We start from the raw sequence: 23,743 nt of genomic DNA on the forward strand, positions 1-23,743 counted from the left end.
CATACTTTTCTGTAATTAACAGAGTGAATGTTTTGCAAGGAACTCCCCGTTCCTTGAGTCACATTTGAACTGATTCTGGATGGATAACCCTACAGTAGGTAGAAAAGAAGAAAGAAAGAAAAGAAAGAAAGTGAAGTCGCTCAGTCGTGTCCGACTCTTTGCGACCCCGTGGACTGTAGTCCACCAGGCTCCTCCGTCCACGGGATTCTCCAGGCAAGAATACTGGAGTGGGTTGCCATTTCCTTCTCCAGGGGATCTTCCCAACCCAGGGATTGAACCTAGGTCTCCCGCATTGGAGGCAGACGCTTTAACCTCTGAGCCACCAGGGAAGTGCACAGTAGGTAGATGTATCTGCCAAATACTGTTCATGCTGTTCATACTCTACAAGGGGTGGGCTAGTGAGCTCTCATTAAGAAAGAATCCTCGTGTCTGCTACTACTTGACAGATGAATCAATCCAACCCCAAGTGAACTCCTTCTGGTATCCAGAATGTCTGGCTTTTTTCTGGATGAATCTCCACCCAATTCTTGGCTTTCATAGCACTGGAACTTCTAGCTATGTGAAAGATGGGGCAAAAACATCCAGCCTCTCCCCAGACAGCTCTTCGGGAAGTACATCCAATTGGATGCTTCCTCAGATGTATCCTTTAGGGCTGTCTGGGACCAGTATTTCAGATGGAGAAGAGATGTGAGTGATCTGGGAGAGAAGACAGTGGCTGACTGTTAAACCCTGCGTCATATTTGACAAACGGTTTTCCCATTTTTGTTGGTTACAAACTGGCTGAGTGAGGGTCAAATTGTATGCTTCTTATTTTCGGACTGTATAGAAAAAAACTGAAATAATGACTAGCAAGTCATATGGGGTTGATAACATCCTTGACTTCACTTGACCCTTGTCATTACCGTAGAGAAGGAGTTATTAGCATTTCATTTCCGCGGAACAGATGATGGGAGGTGGTTCATTTCATCCGAGTGTCTAAGCTTGCTCTTAATCCCACTTTCTTGACCGTAGATTTGATGCTCATTCCGCTCCACTGGTTTGTTCCCAAGGAAAATTGTTGTTGCCGGCACACAGAATTATAAGCAACTTCCTGGGAGAACTCAGAAATATGGAAACATGATTATCCTCTGAGAGTTAAAGTTTAAGAGAGGCACAGAGGATTAGAAAGGAGACAGGATGGCTCGCAGGACTGTGAGAGTCAGCTGATCTTAATCCGACTGTAGATCTCAAATATATTTGAAGAAGGAAGGAAAGCAGAGTCACAGAGGGACGTTTTGGCACTCTGTCCAGGCTGTGCGCTCAGAATCACATGAGGTTATCTTAATTAGGTGCTATTAGAGAGTTTATTCATCTAATTTCTCTTGTGCTAATACTCAGCTCATCCGGCAACCTTTGGAGTATGATGTGCCCAAGCAGCATGGCCCATGGGGAGAGAAGGCACTGCTTGTGCTGAGGTGTGAGTTCCACCTCTGTGAGCTGTACCTCCTGGTTCTCTCTCTATTAATACAGCAGCATGCCAGCAACCCTGCTTCCAGGAGACTAGCTCTTGGTGTGCAGGAGAGAACGATCAGCTCTTGGGGGCCCTCAAAATCAGGTTTCTGAGCCTGTGGAACTGTAGAAGAAGTCTAAAGCTAGGCAGAGTCAGTCAGGAAGAGAACAAAACATTTCCCCTGGAAGGCCTCTTGGAAGCCTGAACTGTCTGCTGCCTCCTTTTGGCAGTGAGCATTCTCCAGCCTGCGTTAGGGACCCACGCTGTGCTAAACCTTGGCCGTGTTTCTACTAGAGGTCAGGGAGGCTGACACATCCAGGTTGTACGTCAACTCCTGCCCCAAATCATCAGCTGAACACCCAATCAATTCAAGAGTAACTTCTAGGACCTTAAATGAAGGCAAGAAACACAGTTTCTCCAATGCAAGTGTCTAGTCTTACAGGAGAGACAGCATTGTACATAAGTAATGTTTATGCACACACACACACATATGTGATTATTTTTCACAACTAATCCATGCACAGATGCAAACATGTAGTCTCCACATGTCATGGGCTGGTACATGATAGAGCATGGATTTGACCCCTGAGACACAAACTGCAAGAAAGGCTACGACTGGCATTCCAAACAGAGCAGAGGAGACTGTGGGGCTGAGATTGTTCTCCTGCCAATTACTCCTCACTTCCCTGGTTCTGTCCTGCGAGCTCATCAAAATCAGGGCCTGACTTGAAGAGTACTGTCTTCTTCAAGACACAGGAGATTTGGACAAATGGATCCCGGTGTGTCCAAACAGGGAGTTCTAGCCTAATACACATTGATAAAGAGGGTTTAAAAATCGTTTTTTAAAGTAATTTTAAAATTTATTTTTGGTTGCCCTGGGTCTTCGTTGCTGCACGCAGTCTTTCTCTCGTTGTAGCGAGTGGGGGATGCTCTCTAGCTGCAGTGTGCGGACTCTTCATTACAGTGGCTTCTCTTGTTGTGGAGCACAGGTTCTAGGCATGTGGGCTCAGTCGTTGCAGAGCATCCGTTTAGTGGCTCTGTGGCCTGTGGAATCTTCTCGAACCAGGGATGGAAACTGTATCCCCTGAATTGGTAGGCAGATTCTTAACCACTGTCCCACCAAGGAAGTCCCAAGAACTACTTGCAGTAACAAAAATTATGATGGAAATTGTTTCTTTATTTTAGATAATACTACACATATTGACTAAACAGTTTTGGCTAGAATTTTATCACCCCAGTCTAGTTACACTGGATATCCATTCCTCATGAGTTCTGATTAGCTAGACTCTTGACTTCTTACCTACTGTGTATAGGGCACTGTGTTCTAGGGAGACAGAGACGAAAAAAGACATTCTTTCCATTTCAAGAAGCTTTCAGTCTAGGGAGGGAAGCATATCTTAAAATATTTTCTTTCAAATTATTGTAATATTTTCTTAATGTAAACAAAACAGTAGAAAAGTATTTATTTTTTAGAACTAGAGGGCCATTGAGGGATATTATGCTCAGGCAAGGCAGTAAATTGGCATTTGGAAAGATGCTCCTGGCTGACATGTAGAGGTTGGCCTAGAGCTGGGCCTGGCTGGAGGCAGGAAAGCTGGAAGACTTGCAAAGAGGCCATGCAGGCACCCAGAGACGGGGGCCTGACCCAGAGAGGAGGCTGCTGGGGTGGGTTTGAAAGATCACTGGGAGGAAATGTGTTGGGGGACTGAGAATAGGGAAAATAAAGTCACTTTGACTTAAGAAATGGGTTTTACTAGACAACACTTTTCACAAGCTGGTCTCCTGGAAAAGGCCTTGAAGACACAGCTAACCAAACAAGTGTCCCTCCCAGGCAAAGGCTCCCCACCAGGTGAATGGCTTGCCATATTTCTGATTCCGGGAACTGGCTGGAATAACACTTATGCAATGGGAACACATGAGGCCCATATCCCGGAGCCTGGCTGCTGGAGAACTTGGCAAGGCTGGAGTCCTCTGTGGAGTGGAAAGTCCTGCTGATCTACCACAAGTGGACTTCCCCTGGCTGGCTGGCTCGGGAAGCCAGAGCTGGCTGTGCGGATGGTTGTGTGGACGGCTATGTGGGCCTGAGGTCTCTGGCAAGGAGGAGCTGGGGGTGGGCAGGGAGGGGTGGATCACCCTTCACGGCCTCTTCTTTGATAGGACTGACAGAGGACACTGGTCAGATAGGAAGCTTTACTGTCTCTCCTTTGCAGTGGGTAAAGTGAGGTTTTAAGAGCCCAAATATTAGTGTTCCTCTGCTGGCTCAGTGGTGAAGCATCCCCTGGCAATGCAGGACACTGCCTGTCAATTCTGGAGACATGGGTTGGATCCCTGGGCTGGGAAGATCCCCTGGAGAAGGCAATGGTAACTGCCTCCAGTATTCTTGCCCGGGAAATCCCTTGGACAGAGGAGCTGGCAGACTACAGTCCACGGGGTCATAAGAGTCAGATATGACTCAGAGACTAAACCACCACCACAAGAGCCCAAATAGCCTGCTCTGTCACTTCAGTACCGTGGGGCCCTGGGCAAGTCACTTAACCTCTTTGATCCTCAGTGTCCTTGTGTGTGTAATGAGGATAAGCATAGCAATTATCACCTAGGATTGTAGCGAGAATAAGAGAAAATTAGTGATAACTGATAATATGAGGCCCAGCACCTTGCTGAAAGTAAATCAGTGATAATCACTGTTTGAAGGGTCGTAACTCTAAAGGCAGCTCCTGGGAGGTTGGGGTGGGCAGGTGCAGAGAGGCAGAGGCCATCTGTCAAGTCAGAAGACAAGTAAAGAATAAACTTATAATAATAAAAGCATTCTCTGTGCACCTGGAGTAAGTAGGCTTCTGAATATTGTTTGTGATTCAAACATATGTAAGTAAAATCATTCTCAAAGCCTCAAGGAGGGTTCTTATATCCAGGTATCCTAGTGGGAGACTTTGTAAATCGATGCTACTGCTGATTACAATAAATGCTACTCCCACCTGCAGCGATTAGAGGAAAGAAATAATTTTTCTATGTAACGTCAGCACCTCTTTGGTCCTCTCTCTTTATTTTTTATTGAACCAAATTGTTAAATCTCATATTTATGTAGTGTTCTTGGTCAAACTGTTGTTCAGTCATGTCAGACTCTTTGTGATCCCATGGACTGAAGCACCCCAGGCTTCCCTGTCCTTCACCATCTCCTGATGCTTGCTCAAACTCATGTCCATTGAGTCAGTGATGCCATCCAACCATCTCATCCTGTCATCTACTTCTCCTCCTGTCTTTGATCTTTCCTAGCATCAGGGTCTTTTCCAATGAGTCGGCTCTTTGCATCAGGTGGCCAAAGTATTGGAAGTTTAGCTTTAGCATCAGTCCTGCCAAAGAATATTCAGGACTGATTTCCTTTAGGATTGACTGGCTTGAACTCCTTGCTGTCCAAAGGACCCTCAAGAGTCTTTTCCAACACCACAGTTCAAAAGCATCATTTCTTTGATGGTCAACCTTCTTTATGGTCCAACCCTCACATCCATACATGACTACTGGAAAAACCATAGCTTTGACTAGATAGACCTTTGTTGGCAAAGTAATGTCTCTAATTTTTAATATGCTGTCTAAAAGAGGTTTTTCTTTTCTTCCAAGGAGCAAGCATCTTTTAATTTCATGGGTGCAGTCACCATCTGCAGTGATCTTGGAGCCCAAGAAGATAAAGTCTCTCACTGTTTCCATTGTTTCACCATCTATTTGCCATGAAGTGATGGGATCGGATGCCATGATCTTAGTTTTTTGAATGTTGAGTTTTAAGCCAGATTTTTCACTCTCCTCTTTCACCTTCATCAAGAGGCTCTTTAGTTCCTCTTCGCTTTTTGCCATAAGGGTGAGGTTATCTGCATATCTGAGGTTATTGATATTTCTCCTGGCAATCTTGATTCCAGCTTGTGCTTCATTTCACATGATGTACTCTGCATATAAGTTAAATAAGCAGGGTGACAATATACAACCTTAATGTACTCCTCTCCCAATTTGGAACTAGACTGTTGTTCCATGTCCGGTTCTAACTGTTGCTTCTTGTCATACACGTTTCACAGGAGGCAGGTCAGGTGGTCTGGTATTCCCATCTTTCTAAGAATTTTCCACATTTTGTTGTGATCCACAGTCAAAAGTTTTAGCATAGTAAATGAAGAAGAAGTAGATATTCTTCTGGAATTCTCTTGCCTTTTCTACACAGAATTGTAGACTAAGGTTAGATTCAAATCTGTCTTATTTATTTATGGAAAACTGACTTGAAATCTAGTTGATTTACAGTGTTGTGTCAGTTTCAGGTGTCCTGAGAAGTATTTCAGTGTAGATATTGATCGATATCAGTATAGATATCAGTATTCCAGTATAGCTCCCTATTCTTTTGCATATTCTGTTCCACTGTAGATTATTAGAAGATATTGAGTACAATTCCCTGCGCTACACAGTAGGACCTTGTTGCTCATTTTATCTTTGGTTAGCCAAAAAGTTCATTTGGGTTTTTCCATAACATCTTTATGAAAAATCCAAATGAACCTTTTGCCCAACCCAGTATATATAGTAATGTGTATATATTGATTCCAAACTCTCAATTTATCTCCCTACCTCCTTTTCTCTTTGGTAACTATACAGTTTGTTTTCTATGTCTGTGAGTCTATTTCTGTTTTGTAAATAAGTTCATTTGTATCATTTTAAGATTCCACATATAGGCAATATCCTATATTTGTCTTTCTCTATATGATTTATCAAGTCTCTGTTTTAAGGTGAGAAACAGAAGTTCAGAGGGATCAATCACATGGTTTCCCTAAAGTCTCTAAGCTAGGAAGGGGTGGATTTAGAATCCAAACCCATGTCTTCTGTGTCTCAGGCCAGTGTTTGTGCTTCTCAGCTTTCAGCTCTTCTCAGGGACGTGATGAGCATTCCCTCTCTTGCATACGTATAAAAGGCAGGACACCGAAGACCCAGTGATGGGGAGTGGGTGCGTGACCAGGCGGTGGGATTTCACCATGGAGCATGGTTGTCTTGTGTCTGAGTGTAAGTGTGTAGGAGAAACACTCACCCTGCTTGTGTGTGTGGAAGGGGATTCTGGGTAACCACCACCAGCACCACTACCATTAGAATATTAATAATGTGTTCTTCATGGCACAGCCTAAAAATCCTCCCATCAAACTCATCACCAGGTTCTAGGTTTTAGACAAAGAGTTCTAGCAAGGATTAGCCTGAAAATTTCTCACAAACCTCCTTCACCAGTCCCTCCCAGCCCAGATGCCTCTGTATTAGTGACCTTCATTGTTGGGTAGGAACACCCAGGAAACAGGGCTCCTGCCCCTGCTCTGATCAGAAGCAGGACTCACTTTCCCCCATCAAAGTAATGCCCCAAGTTAAGGGTTATCATAGATGGGTGTTTTTTGTATTTGTAACAAGTGACTAGAAAGTTCACTTGCATTTTGATATCAAAGGACTGAAAGGCAGTTTCTCCATTGCCCCTCAAAAGAGGAAGGATCTAGCTTTGAATTCTGGTGCTCCTGTCTTAGGGAAGTGGGAATGGACAAGAGGGGTCCTGGAAAAGGTGGCATTTGAGTTGAAACTTGAGTGAGGAGAAGGAGCTGGCATGTAAATTGATAGGGAAGCACATTCCAGAAGGAGAGAACAGTGGGTGTCCAGGAGGTGCCAAGGCCTTGAGGTGGGAGTGAGGTAGGAGTGATCTTGGAGAGTTCAAGGAACAGAAGGAAGATTAGTATAGCTCGAACCAAGCATGCACCTACTTGTGAGGTGTGGAGAATATCGAAAGAGGTGGGAGAGGCTAGTGTTGTAGGACTTTGATTTTCTCCTGTGCTATGTGCAGACAACTTCTCTCCTACTAGATTCTAGGCAGGTGAAAGAACTTTGCATACTGGGATGCACTCTTCCAAGTCTACACCATTTTCTCTTGGTCCTGTTTCTCCAAGGACTAAGGGGACACCCAAATACAAGACAGCTGTGGTGGTGGTAGTGGTTTCATCCCTAAGTCATGTCTGACTCTTATGACCCCATGGACTGCAGCCTATCACGTTCCTCTGTCCATGGGATTTCCCAGGCAAGGATATTGGGGTGGGTTGTGATTTCTTTCTCCAGGGAATCTCCGTGACCCAGGGATTGAACCCACATCTCCGGCATTGCAGGCAGATTCTTTACTGCTGAGCCACCAGGGAGGCACAAGACAGCTGTGGGCTGCAGTATTTTCTTGGTTTTCCTGTCACCCAATAGGCAAGAGAGCAAATAGCAAGACCAAAGCTTCTGGTTTGGCAAAAGTGCTCTGCTTGTGGCCATCTTATAATCAGCCTGTGGGGTTTGAGTGATGAGCATAGACCAAGTGTCGTCACTGCCAACTGCAGCACCACTATCTTAGCATTGAGAGAGCCAGAGGAAGGGGCTGAGAGCACTCAGTCCCAGACCTAAGACCCTTGTCCCAGAGCCCTCCTCTCCCTGCTGTCTTCAGATGGTTTGCCATCATTCCTTCAGCATTTGGTGACACGATGTGTCCTCTGGCCAGTGTGAAGCTCATTTGGCACAGTTCAATTTCTCAAAAACCCATAGTGCTTGTTTTCTGACAATATCTTCCAGGGATGGTGGAGGGGAAGACCTAAATCTTGTTTCCCTTGTAAGGCTGACTAGGGACTGAACTGGTACAGATGAAAAGTATCAGCGGAGTCAGGCACTCATCTTTGAGCTCTGGTTCATAGGCTAGTGCACGTGGCACACTCAATAATTAAAGGCACATTTCAGAAACAGGCTAAGGGTTTCCCCTGCAGGCTCTTTAAGCCCACTCATGTCCCAAGTGCTGCCTGAGGGGGAAACCCACTGTTTCCTTTGTCCTCAAGGAAAGCGTCCGAGATGTGGTGGTGGGGCCCATTCGGTGCTCTTTCTTTGTACTACATTTGGTCCATGCTGCTTTCAAGTCCATTGTTTCTGCTTTAATTTCTGGACTCACTTTCCCTCTTGACCCTGATAATCAGCTTTATTTATTCTACCACCACTGGGGCTTCCCCTCAGCCCTGAATTCTGTCCCCTCATGGTCTCACTCATGCCTGGGAACCCAACAACCTTGGTATTTCCCTCCAGTGGGCAATTCTATGGGGCCCCTAGGGACCCTAAAAGCTGGAATTAACACATAGAATTACCCCTTGGTCACCTGGTCTACCCCATGACCCACTGCATTCATGCTTCAGGGTGTAGTATCTTCCTCTAGGACCTTCCCAGATGGCAGAGTAATAAAGAATCCATCTGCCAATGCAGGAGGTATAGGAGATGAGATTTCGATCCCTGGGTCAGGATGATTGCCTGGAGAAGGAAATGGCAACCCACTCCAGTATTCTTGTTTGGGAAATCCCATGGGCAAGAGAAGGTTGGCTGGCTAAAGACAATGGGGTCACAAAGAGTCAGACACAACTGAGCCACACGCACACACACACACACACACACACACACACACACACACATCTTCCTCTAGCTCGAAGGGAATATATTCACCCAACAGCCACACTTACTTTCCAGCATTTATAGGGTATCTAGGAATGTGCTGGATTAGCATTATAAGAAAAGGAGAGGAAGTTTGTTATAACAGAGAAGAAACAGACTTTGGAATATAAGAAGACATTCAAGTTCAAAATAAAGCTGCATCAGCTAGTCATATGACCTTGGGTCAGTTACTTGACGCTTTTAGCCTCTGTTGTCCCATCTGCCTAATGGAGCTAATTGCTACCTTATATGGTGATGGGTGAATTGGAATGTTCAGTAGGATTAAGCATTTAAAATACTTGGCCTTCAGGAGCTGCTGAATGAATGGCAGCTCTGCACAGTGCCCACAGACACACTGGCAAATATTGGGGAAAAGAAGTGTTAGCCTCAAGTATGGAGACATGATCTATTTCCCCCACTTCTTTGCCCCTGTGCCATCTTCTCCCTACCTACTAGCATGTGACCAGTTGTGCTTCTCAAATGAGGCAGGTTAATACTGAGATTGCTCCTTTATTTGTAAACCAGCTTTCTTAAATAGGGACCCAGTGCACTGCCTTGAAATGGCCACCACAAAAGAACACTGCGTGTACCCCTGGGTGTGTGTGCTTGTGTGCTTATGACAAAACTAGGCATGGTGTGTGTGATACTATGCATGCCCTTTTATGTGTATTTTCCTATTTGCCCTTATTTATTAATTGTGGTAAAAATACTTAATATAGAATTTATCACCTAAGCCATTTCTAAGTGCACAGTTCAGTTGTGTTATATTCACCTTGCTGTATAACCCATCTCTAGAATTTTCTCACCTTGCAAAACTGAAACTCGATGACTCATTAAACACCTTGCCATTTTCCCCTCCTGTCAACTTCTGGAAACCACCATTCTACTTTCTGTCTCTGTGAGTTTGAATACTCCAGGGACCTCCTGTAAATGGAATCACAGAGCATTTATCTTTTTAATTGGCTAATGTATTCTCTTGTTTAATCTTTAAAACCATTCTCTGAGATGTTTGTATGTGCTCAGCCGCTCAGTCATGTCCAACTCTTTGTGACCCCATGAACTGTGGCCCACCAGGCTCCTCTGTCCATGGGATTCTCCAGGCAAGAATACTGGAGTGGGCTGCCATGCCCCTCTCCAGGGGATCTTCCCCACCCGGGGATGGAACCTGTATCTCCTGCATCTTCTGCACTGCAGGCGGATTCCTTACTGCTGAGCCACCGGGGAAGCCCCCTATGAGATATTCTTTATTATTATTTCTACTGATGGCTGAGGAAATAAAATCTCCAGGACATTAAGAAATTTGTTCAATGTCACATAGTGCATGAACCAGGCAGGATTCAAACTCAGTTCTCATAGTTCCATGTTGGACCATGTTGGACCCCACAGGCACACATACATATGAATATCCTGGAAAATAGTGCAGAAAAAGTAGATAAATATGCTTTTATGTATACATTTAAATCTTTCTCTCTCCACACACACACACGTATTTATAAATATATAACTATATGCAGCATTATCTTAAAAAGAAAGAACTGTTTGGCTCCACATCTGTGTTAGAGGGTTGTTGTGATACTTGGAAATGGGAGTAAAACATTTTTCCTGGTGCTGGCCATGCTTTGAAGTTTATTTGGGGAAACCTGTGTAGTTAATGGAAAGAGCACAGGCAGGGGAGTAAGGAGGATGGGGAGCTTACCATTCAAGCTTCAGCATTTACCATTTGGGGAGCTCAGGGTGGTCAGTCTGCTTTCAGATGACAGTAGCTGTTCCCCAGTGTGGCCCAGAGGGTCCAGGGAGGTGGTGTGTATGAGGATCCCGCTCTGCCCCAATGCATCTCCCCCTCCACAGCACACCCTTCTCAGGAAGCACTTTCCTATCTGTCTCCGTCCTGGGTTCTAACAGAGGCTGTTTTCCCCACTTCTTTCTCCTCCTGCTCTCCCTCCAACCTTTCTTTTCTCTTCCCTTCATCCTTCTTTCTCTCCCAGATTGTTTCACCTCTAAGGGCTCTTGCCCATGGATGAATTCACTAAGAAACTGAATTCCATGTTCAGGCTGACTGCAGAACTCCCACTGCTGTCAGGGAGATTTCTAGGCCTTTAATGAGGGGAGAATTTGATCCTAAGACTCCTTGTTAAGATAAAGACCTGGCTGGTTTATTAACTCTATCCAGCTGGGGTACAGACTCACAGTAAAATAATTAAACACTCCCTGCCTAAAGAAGGGCCAGAGCTACAGAGAAAACCTGGCCTGGATCTTGTGAGAAAGAGAAGGGTGATCCCTTACTGCTTTTAGGAATCATTTCTTCTTGAGTGCCTAAAGCTGGTCTGAGAACTCTCTTCTCCCTTCCACATATCTGGACTTTATCATAAAGTGCACCTCAGAGTGGCAGAGTTTATTTATTCACTTGCCAAATATTTATCAAATACCTACTATGTGCCAGATACTATGCTGAGTTTGGGGTGAAAATTGAGGTACATTCAACTCATTAATATCATTTTATATAGAAAGAAATTGAGACCCAGGGAGAAGTAACTTATCTAGGATAACAGATTCAGTCAGGACCTGGTCCCTCTTTTACTAATATAAAATATTTTCTCATGCTAAGCAGTTCTGCAGGTGGCTCAGTGGTATAGGATCCACCTGCCAGTGCAGGAGATGCTGGAGATGAGGGTTCATTCCCTGAGTTGGGAAGATGCCTGGAGAAGGAAACAGAAATCCAGTCCAGTATTCTTGTCTGGAAAATCCCATGGACAGAGGAGCCTGGTGGGCTACAGTCCACGGGGTTGCTAAAGAATCGAAACAACTTAGCGACTAAATAAAAATAACCCCATCCATACCTCCTCTGGCCCTCCCTCATCTCTGTTAGGACTTTACTTTTTGTTGTTGGCGCCTCAGAGATTCAGCTGCTAGACAGGAAGCTCCCTGATGATGGAACCATGCCTTCCACCTCGTGGCTGGCTCTGTAACCTGTATCTCAGTAATCAGATGACTACAGGTAAATCATTTATTAAAACAGATGGAATACGAGACTTCCCTGGTGGTCCAGTGGTTAAGAGTCCATCTTGCAATGCAAGGGATGAGGGTTTGATCCCTGGTCGGGGAACTAGGATCCCACATATTATGGAGAAGTGGGTCTACAAGCTGCAACTGAAGAGTCTGTGCACCACAAAAGATCCTGTGTGATCCACCTAAGACCCGATGTAGCCAAATAAATAAAACTGGAGAAAACAGTAGATGAAATTCAATGAAGACCTTTCTTCATTGTGAGAGAAAGTATTTAAATGGTCTTAAAAGAAGGGATAGTGTTCAAGAGAGAGATTAAGGATTAGATGGGGCATGTGCTTGTGTGCGTGTGTGCTGTGCCCACGTGCTCATGTGTGGGGCAGGGGTGTATGTGGGTGTATAGGCCATTGCAGACCCAATAGCCTAAGTGGGTTCTGCATGAAACATGGTATGTTTGCAGAATGATAATTTTGAAAGCCTGTCCTGGAAGGTGTTTTCATGAGGCAGGCACATGGGGAGGAAACAGAAGGAGAAAGGACCCGAGGTGTGTATAGCGGGTGGGGGTGGAGTTCAAATCTCCATTCTCTGACTTACTAGTTGTGTGACTCTGGGCAAGTCCCTTATCTCAGCTGGGTTCCTTTTCTGTGAAATGATCATAATACTGACTACAGCAAGGTGATTGTCAGTATTAAGTGTCAACACCACGTGGCCTAGGGCCAGTTTCTTCTAGGTGTGCAGGATCAGTTAGTACTGTCTTTCAACAGAGGAAAGGGTTGTTTTGTGGTTGGTGATGCAAGGTCCAGAAGGAACCTTAGGGCTGATCATGAAGCATAAAATGACAGACTGAAGAGTCTGAACAGTGACTCTGAATAGTGACTCCAGATTTGGAAGATGTTGGAGGTTTGTGAGAGTGATGTGGACAAATCATCTTTTTGCTTGCTTTTGTCTGTTTGTTGTTTTTAGAAAATTGTGCTTAGGATAGGAACACAGGAATGGGGAGGCCGATCCAGCAGGGAGTTGCTTAAAGGATTTCAGTGAGAAGAGAAATTCCTGAGAATAACGAGGTAGGAGGGGCTTCCCAGGTGGTTCTAGGGGTAAAGAACCCACCTGCCAATGCAGGAGACATAAAAGACGCAGGTTTGATCCCTGGGTCAGGGCAGAACAACCCACTCCAGTATTCTTGCCTGGAGAATCCCATGGACAGGGGAATGTGGCGTGCTACAGTCCATAGGGTTGCAAAGAGTTGGACATGACTGAAGTGACTTAGCACACATGCATGCAATGAGATAGGAGAGGAATGGGGAGGCAAGGCAGAGATAAATGATCAGGGAACAACAAAAATAACATGCATTGCATACTTGCTATGTGTAGGTATTGTTCTAAGCATGTTAAAGACAGCTTATTTAATGTGTCAAATGTATTATCCTGTTCAATACTTAGAGCATACCTGAAGGTGAAACTCTTTTAATGCTCTTCAGAGGTACAGAAACTGAGGCACAGAGAAATTAAGGTGCAAAGAAGGCATATCTCCACCCCAACTCATTTAGAATGGATTAAAACAATTCTTCAAGAAGCATGCTCACTTTCTGGAAAATTCAGATTTTAATTTTCTCCCTCTCTTTTGCACCCAGTGTGAGTATTTGGTATGTTTCTTTTGAGAATGTTTTAGCTTGTTTTCTCCACGACTTACATGGAACTGTAATAGTGGTGTGCCTTTATAGATTTCATGAGCATATTGCCCCTGTCTTCATGATAGTCATTTTAAATAGTGGTTTCATATTTTATTGAGTGGATATACCAGAGCTATTTTTTTCCACTAATATGACCATCTTGGGACATAAATCTTTGACAGCACCTCTTATTATGTTTTAAAGATACATTTCCTGAATTTGAATTACTGGCTGAAATAGAGGGACTAATTTCATGGCTTTTAATTCACATTGCCAATTTGTTTTTCCCACAGGGTTGACCATACAACATCCTCAACAATGAAGAAGGCTATCAATTTCATTGCACCCTTGCTAGCATTGGGCATTATTATTATTACTAGTAAAGTTATTAGAAGAAATGAGGTTAGTCACTTTAATTTTAATTTGCATCTCCTTTCCCCTCCCATGGCACTGACACTTGCAGTTGCTCATTAATTATTATTGTTATTTTTTTGGAGGCCATTCTTTCAAAGCAAAAGTTTGTGTGTTAGAACGAAGGAAGTATACAATAGGGTGAGGAGTGGGGTAACGTTGAGGAACCAGGAGGTTTGAGCCTAACAAACAGAGAAGAGCCATGATTTGATATCCACCAGCATAGGGGAGGACAGATTCACTGGTAGACTGCTTGGAACCATTGTCCATGCTGTTAGGGAAGAGGTGAGGCTTGCTGTCTATCCTCTGGCTAACATCTTTTTAACTCTTATTATTCAAATGGAATATGTTCATTGCAGAAAAAATAAAGATAAGGAGGAAAGAGATAAAAATCACAGTTAAGGTGCAAAGAATATAGATTCCCACTATTTAAAGATAAGTCCTTTGATGTTTTATTATATATGGTTACAGAATCTCTTTATATACAAAAATTATAGGATGTGTATACTACACACAGGCCTTCCCTGGTGGCTCAGTGATAAAGAATTAGCCTACCAGTGTAGAAGATGTGGATTTGATCCCTGGGTTGGGAAGATCCCCTGGGGAAGGATTTGGCAACCAACTCTGGGATTCTTGCCTAGGAAATGCCAGGGACAGAGAAGCCTGGCGGGCTACAGTCCATGGAGACACAAAAGAGTTGGACACAACTTAGCAACTAAACAATAACAATACTACACACATTCTCACAACTGTATCTGCAGTTGGCTGCAGTTATTTCTGACTTTTTGTGTGTGTATATGACTGATACTATTTGTTGCTATACTCCTTTAACTGACAGAGGACAATTTGGAAAAATTTGGAAGTAGAAACATGGGATAAATCTTGTGTGTGTGTTCATGTATAATCACTTTGGTGCATCTCTGATAAATTTTCTTCAAAGAAGGGTTGAAAAAGTTCATGCCTGGCTGACCTAATTATCTCTATAATGAAAGAATTAAAGCTGCAGAGGCAGATTTCTTCATAGGCTCAATTTATGGAAGAGGACTCCACTCTGTTCTTATAGTTCTTTCTTGTCTTTTAAAATCGGATCTATAGGGATAGTTGGGTTTTAATGAGGCCTTAAATTCCTAGTCAGAGGGAGAACTTTGGATGGAGGAGCCATCGCACTTCTGTTACACACCCAATATATGATATGCTCTTTTATACACGTATAATCTACATTTCCTAGCCTCTCCAAACCTCAAGTCCTGAGGCTGCAAAGTTAGGAATAATAAAAACACCTACTTTATAGGTTTGTTTAAATGATATAAAGAAGGTAAATATTTAGTAGAAGGACTGGAAGAAGTGAAAGGTCTCTCTTTTTGTATAAAGGGGCTAGAAGGATGTTCTTACCCTATCACTTACCATGACCTGCAGTCAAGTTGGAAGCACCACTGGGAAAAGGATCACCTGCAGAAAATATGCAGGATGATTGATACACACCATCCTATCCAATCCCTCCATCATCCTAGAAGGCAAACTATTACCTCCATTGTATTTATTTAAGGATTCAACAATAATTATAAGGTACCTTCTATGGGCTGGGCACTATTCTAGATGTTTCAGACACAGGGGTGAACAGAGTCAAGTGCTTGCTCTCAGGCAACAAGCAATTGAATGAATATTTAGGTGGCAGTAAGATATTGTGGTGTTGGAAAAGAGTCTTGAGAGTCCCTTGGACTGCAAGGAGATCCAACCAGTCCATTCGAAAGGAGATCAGTCCTGGGTGTTCTTTGGAAGGACTGACGCTTAAGCTGAAACTCCAATACTTTGGCCACCTCATGTGAAGAGTTGACTCATTGGAAAAGACTCTGATGCTGGGAGGGATTGGGGGCAGGAGGAGAAGGGGACGACAGAGGATGAGATGGTTGGATGGCATCACCGACTCAATGGACATGAGTTTGGGTGAACTCCAGGAGTTGGTGATGGACAGGGAGGCCTGGCGTGCTGCGATTCATGGGGTCGCAAACAGTCGGACACGAGTGAGTGACTGAACTGAACTGAACTGAAGATAATGAGGGAGAATAAAGCAGAATATGGAGGATGATGCTGCAGGAAAGGAGGAGGTTGCTGTCATGTAGGAGAGTTAGGGGTGGTATCTTTGACAGTGTGAAATTTGAGCAGAAATCTAAAGAAAAGGGAGTGAGTGAGTCACATGGATAAGCAGGGGAAGCACCTCTTAGGCAGCGGGAAGAGCGTCTGTAGGGATCCCTGAGGTGGGATATGCTCACTGGAGCACAGTGAGGAAGGTGGCATGGAATGGGTTGGGGTGACTTGGATGACAGAGAGTGTGGTGGGAGGAAATGAGAGAAGTGTGGGCTGTGAGAGAGGAGGAAATATTTTGTAGAGCCCTGTAGGACATTGTAAAGACTAGCTTCTACTGAATGAGATGGGAGGTCCCACTGAAGTATTTAAATCAAAAGGTGATTTTATAAAATATCACTATGGCTGCCGAGGGACAAAAGTCTAAAAGGGGCAAGAATGGAAGGTTGGAAACTTCCCAGGGAGGTGACGGCTGCAATTGTCCAAGCAGGGATATTGGGAACTTGGACCTCAGTGGTAATGGGGTGGGTAGTGAGAAGGTGAGATTGACGGAGGCAGAGCAGGCAGGCTTTGATGACGGACCAGAAGAGGGGAGTGAAGTCCAATATGATTCGAAGGTCTATGTACCCACGTCTGTACTAAAATGGAGTTGCTATTTACTAAAAATAGGGAAGACAGGGCTGAGCAGGGATCAAGATGTTGGTTTGGGGTATATTAAGTTTGAGATGTCCATGACATGGTCCAGTCGAGATGTTAGGTGTGTAGTTAAGTATCTGGGTCTGGGGTTTTGGTGAGAGGTTTGGGACAAACATTTAAGAGTCATTGGTACAAACAAAGTATTTAAAGCCTGGAGTAAGATGATGGACAGGTGAAGTAGCCAGAGGACTGAGCCTTCCAACTTCTCAAAGTGGTGCAGGTGAACGGAGTCTCTTGCACATGAGGAAATCAAAACTTGGGAGTCAAGCAATTTGCTTCACAGTAAGAGACAGAGATGGGAATCTGTGCTCGAGGGTCTGACCCTGAAGTCTGTGTTATTAACCCCTTAGCAATACTCCAAAGGCTGGAGCAAAGAAGTCTTTTCCTAGAGACATGAATCATGGGTGGTTTGCCAGGGCTTCACCTCTGACTATGCTGGGATAGCAAGCTGAGCCCTCAGGTCTGAGCAAATAAGACACTTCTCTTTTGCTGGTAGAACCTGACGACTCATCTATCAGCCCCACCTGGTGTAGTACTCAAGGATCTCAGGGGAGCAAGAAAGGTCTGGTAATTAAGAAAGATTCCTTTCCTGAGCTGCAGTGGGTCACAGTGACTGTCAGGGTTAAAAGACTGATAGCTTCATAAAGACCACCTGAAAAGGCAATTGACCAGCAAGGGGAAAAAACTCATTGCCACCCACCCACTACTGCAGCGTCTTTATTCAGAGACCTGCTCACAAACAGAGCTACTTGGAACTGCTTGTACCAGTCACTACTTGGCCCCATTTTATGGCTGTACATAATCCTCAACAACCAGAGGATGTGTTCCTGCATTCACTGATCAAAGTTGTATCTTCCGGGTTCCTTGCCTGAATGGGTAGGGACAAATAAAACTCAGTTCCCTTACTCTCAGGGGTTCATCATGGAGACTACCACTGCATTCAAGATACTCAACAAGTCCAATATTCTATTCTATAATATTGCATGTTTTTAAAAATTCACTTCTCTAGTGATGTGAGAATCAGAGTCTAGCATGTAGTAAATATTCATTAAGTTATTCACAGAAGTATGTGTGGAGTTGTAGACAAAGAGTCCAGAATTAAGCCAATATTGCAGCTATATATAGCTTTGCTAAAACCAAAGCTTCATGATGTCAGATAAGTCACTCTTCCCTGCATCTGAGTTTGCCTATCTGTCAAAAAGGGGGTTGGATTAAATTATGCTTGAAGATCTTTTATTGATTGATTGATTTTTAATTGAAGTATAGCTAATATGCGTGTTTCCCTGGTGGCTCAGATGGTTAAAAAAATCTGCCTGCAATGTAGGAGACCTGGGTTTGATCCCTGAGTTAGGAAGATCTCCTGGAGAAGGAAATGGCAAACCACTCCAGTATTCTTGCCTGGATAATTCCATGGACAGAGAAGCCTGGTGGGCTACAGTCCACAAGGTTGCAAACCAGTGAGATATGACTTAGTGGCTAAACAACAACGAATATTCCATTATACACAGATGCACCATATCTTTTTTAATCTATTCACCTGTTGACACTTAGGATGCTTCTGTATTATGGCTATTGCAAATAACACTGTTATGAACACTGGGGAGCATGTATCTTTCTAAATGAGTGTTTTTGTTTCTTTCAGATAAATACCCAGGAGTGAAACTGCCAGGTCATATGGTAGTTCTGTGTTTAGTTTTTGAGAAAACAGTTTTCCATACTGTTTTCCACAGAGGCTGCACCAGTTTACATTTCCACCGACAGTGTCGGGGGTGGGGTTTCCTTTTCTCCTTGGAGATCCTTTAGATCAAAGGCAAGATGTGTTGAAAGGTCTGAAAAGCCCCAGTAAAATCTCCCTTCCTAAAATGCTGTTAAATGCCATGATGTGTCTTGATAGGATAGTCATTCTAGAGGGTTTAAGAAAAGAAAGCACCTCCATGCCTCCTGTGTGCAATTGGTCCTTTTCTTTGCAGAATCAACCTCCCCCTAACCCCCCAGTATTCTTTAGATCACAGTTCCCCAGAAGTTTAGCCCAATGGGAGACTTGGCTGGGCAGATTGCCATGGGGCAGCCCAACAGTGGCAAGGTGGAAAATCTGTGAATTACCTTGCCTTTTTCAGTGCCTGCCAGCATCCGTGCATGTGCTGGCCAGGAATATTGCCATCATAGAGCTCGCTCACTCCTTGAGCCAAATGACTCCCCAACCCAGAATTCAGGCAGCTGGAAGAAGGCATGCTGCAAGGCAGAAAGTTACTCTTTTCAATCAATACATCCTGAAAGAGAACTTGCTCTATTTTCACCTTAAGGAGAGGAAGCTGCCTTCCGGGGGCTGCTAGAGTGGAGTTTTCCTAAGGCGGACCCTTCCCCTGAGGCTGCTCCCTCCATTCTTGCTGCCATCAGATTAGTTCTGGCCTGGATTTTTTTTTTCTCAACAGGACAATTATGAAGTCTTCATTGAGGATCTGTCTCCAATCTCCTTCCAATCCATTTTTTATTAAGGAACTAGAGTCATCTATTTGGAAAAAAATAAAAGAGAAAAGAAAATATACCAACCAAACTAGGTCATGCTATCCTCAGGCTCAGGAGCCTTCAAAAGTCTCCCCTGCTTAACATCAAGACAAACACTCACCAAGGCCTGCAGGACCCAGGCAATGTGGTCTGTCTACTCTTCCAGGCTCTTTTGGCCAAATTGTGTCATGTCCCTTCACTCATTAATTCCATCCAGTTTGGGTTTCTTGAATTTTCTGTTCCCTCCTGTCTTGGGGGTTTTGCCTAATATTCTGTTTCTGCTTGGGGTCCTTTCCTTACTCCCTTTCTTTTCTTTCTTCTTGGATGAAATTCACCTCCTTGGAGAGACTTTCCCTATTCATTTTACCTGAAGTTAAAGCTTTCAGTCTTTTTCTGGCTCAGCTAATTGTCCGTTACAATGTGCAGATGCTTTTTTTCATTTGTTTGTGTTTTCCCCATCACTCCTATTAAACTGTGAACTGTAAACTCCAGGGAAGCAGAAACCATTTCCGTGTTGTATATGGTTGTCTTCATCTCCAGGGCTTGCTTCAGTGCTGAGCTGGCACTCCATCATTGTTTGCCAAATGATTAATCTGGTTCTGCTCAGCTTCCTAGCGAGATCCTTCACCCCAGCCCACTTCTCCTGCCGTATCAGAGCACCACCCCCTAAGGGCAGTATTCTTCTAGCCTCTGCTCCTGCGATTGCCCTGTGCCTTCTGCCTGAAATACACTTCTTCCCTATTTTCCTCCTGAAAAATGAACTCAGCCTTCAAGACTCAGCTCAAATATCGTCTCCACTTTGATGCCTGTCCCCATGCCTCCCGGCAAAATGAAAAGCATGTGCTCCGTGGTTTGTGCACATCTGAATCACAGCCTTTGTCACTCAGCATTGTCCTCACACTTTTCTGTATCTATTTTCCCCACTAGACAGACCTCTTGGGAGCAAGGATGAGATCTAATTCATCTTACATTTCCACTTCTTACAAGTATTTATCACATAGGAAGGCTGGATAAAGGCTTTTGGAGGGGATGCATACATTAATAAATAAAAGAATGTCCTTGGTGAAATTTCTCTGCATGGAATCTTCCTCTCTGAGTAATCCTTATGTACTGACGCCCTGTTTGGATATTCTCTCCTGGGAATTTTCTCTGGGGTTCCTGCTTTAGGGAGACCATCTCTCTGTGTTTTGTCTTCTAGGATTATGCATCTGGTTTGGTTTAGAAAGCAGAGTTAGCTCTTGCCTGCTTTTTAAAAGGAACCTGGCAGTTCATACATGTCCCATGGTAGGTAGGGGCTTCCCAGGTGGCTCAGTGGTAAAAAAAAAAATCCATCTGCCATGCAGGAGATGCAGGTTCGACCCCTGGGTCGGGAGGATCCCCTGGAAGAGGAAACAGCAGCCCACTCCAGTATTCTTGCCTAGAGAAGCCCATGGACAGAGGAGCCTGGTGAGCTATAGTCCATGGGGTTTTGCAGAGCACTGGACACAACTGAGCAACACAGCACACATGCACGGGAGGTAGGATAATAAGTAGCCAAGCTTCCCCAAATACTTGTTTCGCCTTTCTTTTTTTTTTCACTACTTGTCCCAGTCTGGCAGAACTGGTTGTTAAATATTCATTCATTCATTGTCTAGCCATTGTTCTGTTATTTGCCAGGTACTGTTTTGGTGTTATGTTCACAGTGATGCAAGAGATCCTGTTCCTAAAGTGTTTTTCTTGGAGGGGGAAGCACCGACAGACAGACAGTGTGATCAGTGCTCTGATGCAGTGTATGTTTGCAGAGTCATGTGGGAGTAGGAGTCAAAAAGGCTTCCATCTACCTGGGGGGTGGGGGTGTGTGAAGGACGTCTTCTGAGTCCAGAGGCTCTTTGTGTTGACTTTTGATAGATGAGTAGAATTGTTTGATGGGAAAGGGACAAGAGAAAGGGGGGAAAAGAAAACTAGGGAAGGGAGAGGGAACAGCATGCACAAAGGCAGAAGCAAGGGGTGGCAGGTGTGGTTTAAAGTCGCGAGAAGCTCACAGAAGTCCAGAGCTTTTGCTGCTCAGTTTGCTGTGTGGCTAGCAAGCGCCAGCATCACCTGGGAACCTTCTAGAACAGCAGAATTTTGAGCTCCACCCTGGACCAACTGGGCTTCCCTGGTGGCTCAGATGGTATAGAATCATCCTGCACTGCAGGAGATCCACGCTGGATCCCTGGGTCGGGAAGATCATCTGGAGGAGGGCACAGCAACCCATGCCAGTATTCTTGCCTGGAGAACTCCACGGACAGAGGAGCCTGGCGGGCTACTGTCCATGGGGTCACAAAGAGTTGGACATGACTGAGGGACTAACACACACACTCACTGGACCAACTAAGTCAGAATCTACATTTTACCAAGATCCCCAGGTAGTTCCTGTCCACATTAAAGTTTAAGAAAAAGTAGCTTTTCTGGCCATGGCATGCATCAAAATCATCTGGGGGGCTTATTAAAAGACTGGATCACTGAGTTCTACCTTAGAGTTTCTGAATGAGTAGCCCTGGGTGGACCTGAGAGTGTGCATTTCTCAAAATATGTGATGAGATGTGTGCTGATGCTGAATAGGTGATGCTGATGCTTCTGATCTGAGGACCACACTTGGAGACCCACTAGGGTTGAGTTTAGTGGGAAGGGTAATTTCTGGGAAGTGAGCTCGGGCAGGTAGCAGGATTCAAATCCCAAAGGGCTCTGATGGGGAGGCGTGGGCTTTATCCTGGAGTGCTGCAGACATCTGCAGAGTTTTGATGCTGGAGGGTGAAGTATTCAGACTTTTCTTTGGGGAAGATCACTCTGGCAGTACATGGTAGATGAGCTGGAGAGTGACAAGGTGACGGACTGTCACTGTCTTCCAGGTGAGACTGATGAATTCTGAACTAAGGCAGTGGAGCTGCTCTCAAGACAAATTTGGGGGTCAGAATTTTGGGGAGTCAGTGAGTAGTTGACTATAAGGGTGAGAATCACATACCTCCTGCCTACCCGGAACCTGGGTGCACATCACAGCCCGTGACTCTTTCCCTCCCCGTGGCTGTTGCCCTTTCATGCCCGGAAAGCCACCCTGTTTCATCTGCCTCCTTTTCACAAGCCTGCCTCTGGCTTCATCTGACAGGTTTCAGCCTGCAGTGTTTGAAGAAAGGGGTGCAGTGCAGTAAACCATTCAGAAATAGGATTTATTAATGGGAGGCATGTAATTACTGCCAGACACAGCAATCTGAAGAGTTTATGGCCTAAGTGTTTGGTGTCATTCATTAAAACAAAGTGGGCTCTTGGCATGGACACTGTCACCCTGTGACCAGACCCATCTGTTTCTGTGATAGCCCCCCACCCTCACCCCTGCCTGTGCAAGTTGAGCCAGGCTGGAGAGGCAAAGGCAGATAAATCACAGGGCAGGGGCTTGGCTCCAGGGACCAAGGCGCTCACCTGGACCCCTTGGATGGGCTAGTCCCGGTTCCCAAGCAGGGGTCCTGGAGGGGCTTGTGCCCTGAATGCTTTCTGTCTGAAGGGCTTCTGATACTGTCAGCAGACGCTCTGAAGAACATCCTGCACACTTAAGACTTCTCCAAAACCTTCTTCCCACCCATTTCGCTTCTTAGTCAACCCTCACAGAACCCTGGGATGCAGGGAGCAGAGCTTAGCATCCCCTTGTGACAAGTGGAAGCCTAGAAGTTTTGGTGAGTCTCCTAAAGTCCTAGGGCCTAGAGGACAAGCTTGTGCCAAGACCCCATGAAGCCATTTCCACCTCTCCACCAGGCAGGCCAGGCTGGCCCCACTCCAGGATGAGAGTGCTGCCTTGTTTTGAGGACAGACTGGGCTGTGAGAGGCCCAGCTTCTGCAGGACTTGGGTTCAAGCCCAGGATTTCTCTTGCCCTCCTCCTGTGTTCTTGGGAAAGACACTCTAAGCCTCAGTTTCCTCAGAGGGAAAATGGAGGGAACAAGGTCAGCTCTTTCCCAGGACCCTCTGGGAAGTAAGAGGCCTTGCAGGGCTTGGCGCTGGCTGGTCCTCTTTCCCGTGACTTGTCATCATCTTCAGGCCTCCCAAAAAGCCCTGTAGTACTTGACACAGGGGTGCTGAGCTCAGATGAGATAATAGAGGGAATATGCTTCGGAAAATTCAAGCACACCATTCAAATGTGAAGTAATAATAGGAACAACGAATCTGCCGTAATCCTGCCAAAAAACCCCAGCAACTTTTGAGACAAAAAGCAGACCTGGATTCTAGAGTCCTCATCATCATGATTGGTTTTGGACAGAGGGACTTTTCTGCCCTTTCAAGCATCTATCTCAAAAGGTTGTTTTGTTCCGAGACTTGCAGAGGCCAATATGGGGGGAAATGGATAACTGGCAGGTACTTGTGTGCTAATTAGGAGGCTGCCATGCCTGGAACTCT

At 44.9% G+C, this 23,743-nt stretch overlaps 1 non-coding gene across 1 annotated transcript; it reads right to left on the minus strand.

The window, feature by feature from the left end:
* Positions 1 to 257: 257 nt before the first annotated feature.
* On the minus strand, positions 258 to 329 carry TRNAW-CCA (transfer RNA tryptophan (anticodon CCA)). The gene has a single exon. It is a non-coding gene; the product is annotated as a tRNA-Trp (tRNA).
* Between the last annotated feature and the right edge of the window lie 23,414 nt (positions 330 to 23,743).

The sequence above is a fragment of the Capricornis sumatraensis genome, chromosome 2 (assembly GCF_032405125.1).
Source record: "Capricornis sumatraensis isolate serow.1 chromosome 2, serow.2, whole genome shotgun sequence".
Taxonomy (NCBI): Eukaryota; Metazoa; Chordata; class Mammalia; order Artiodactyla; family Bovidae; genus Capricornis; species Capricornis sumatraensis.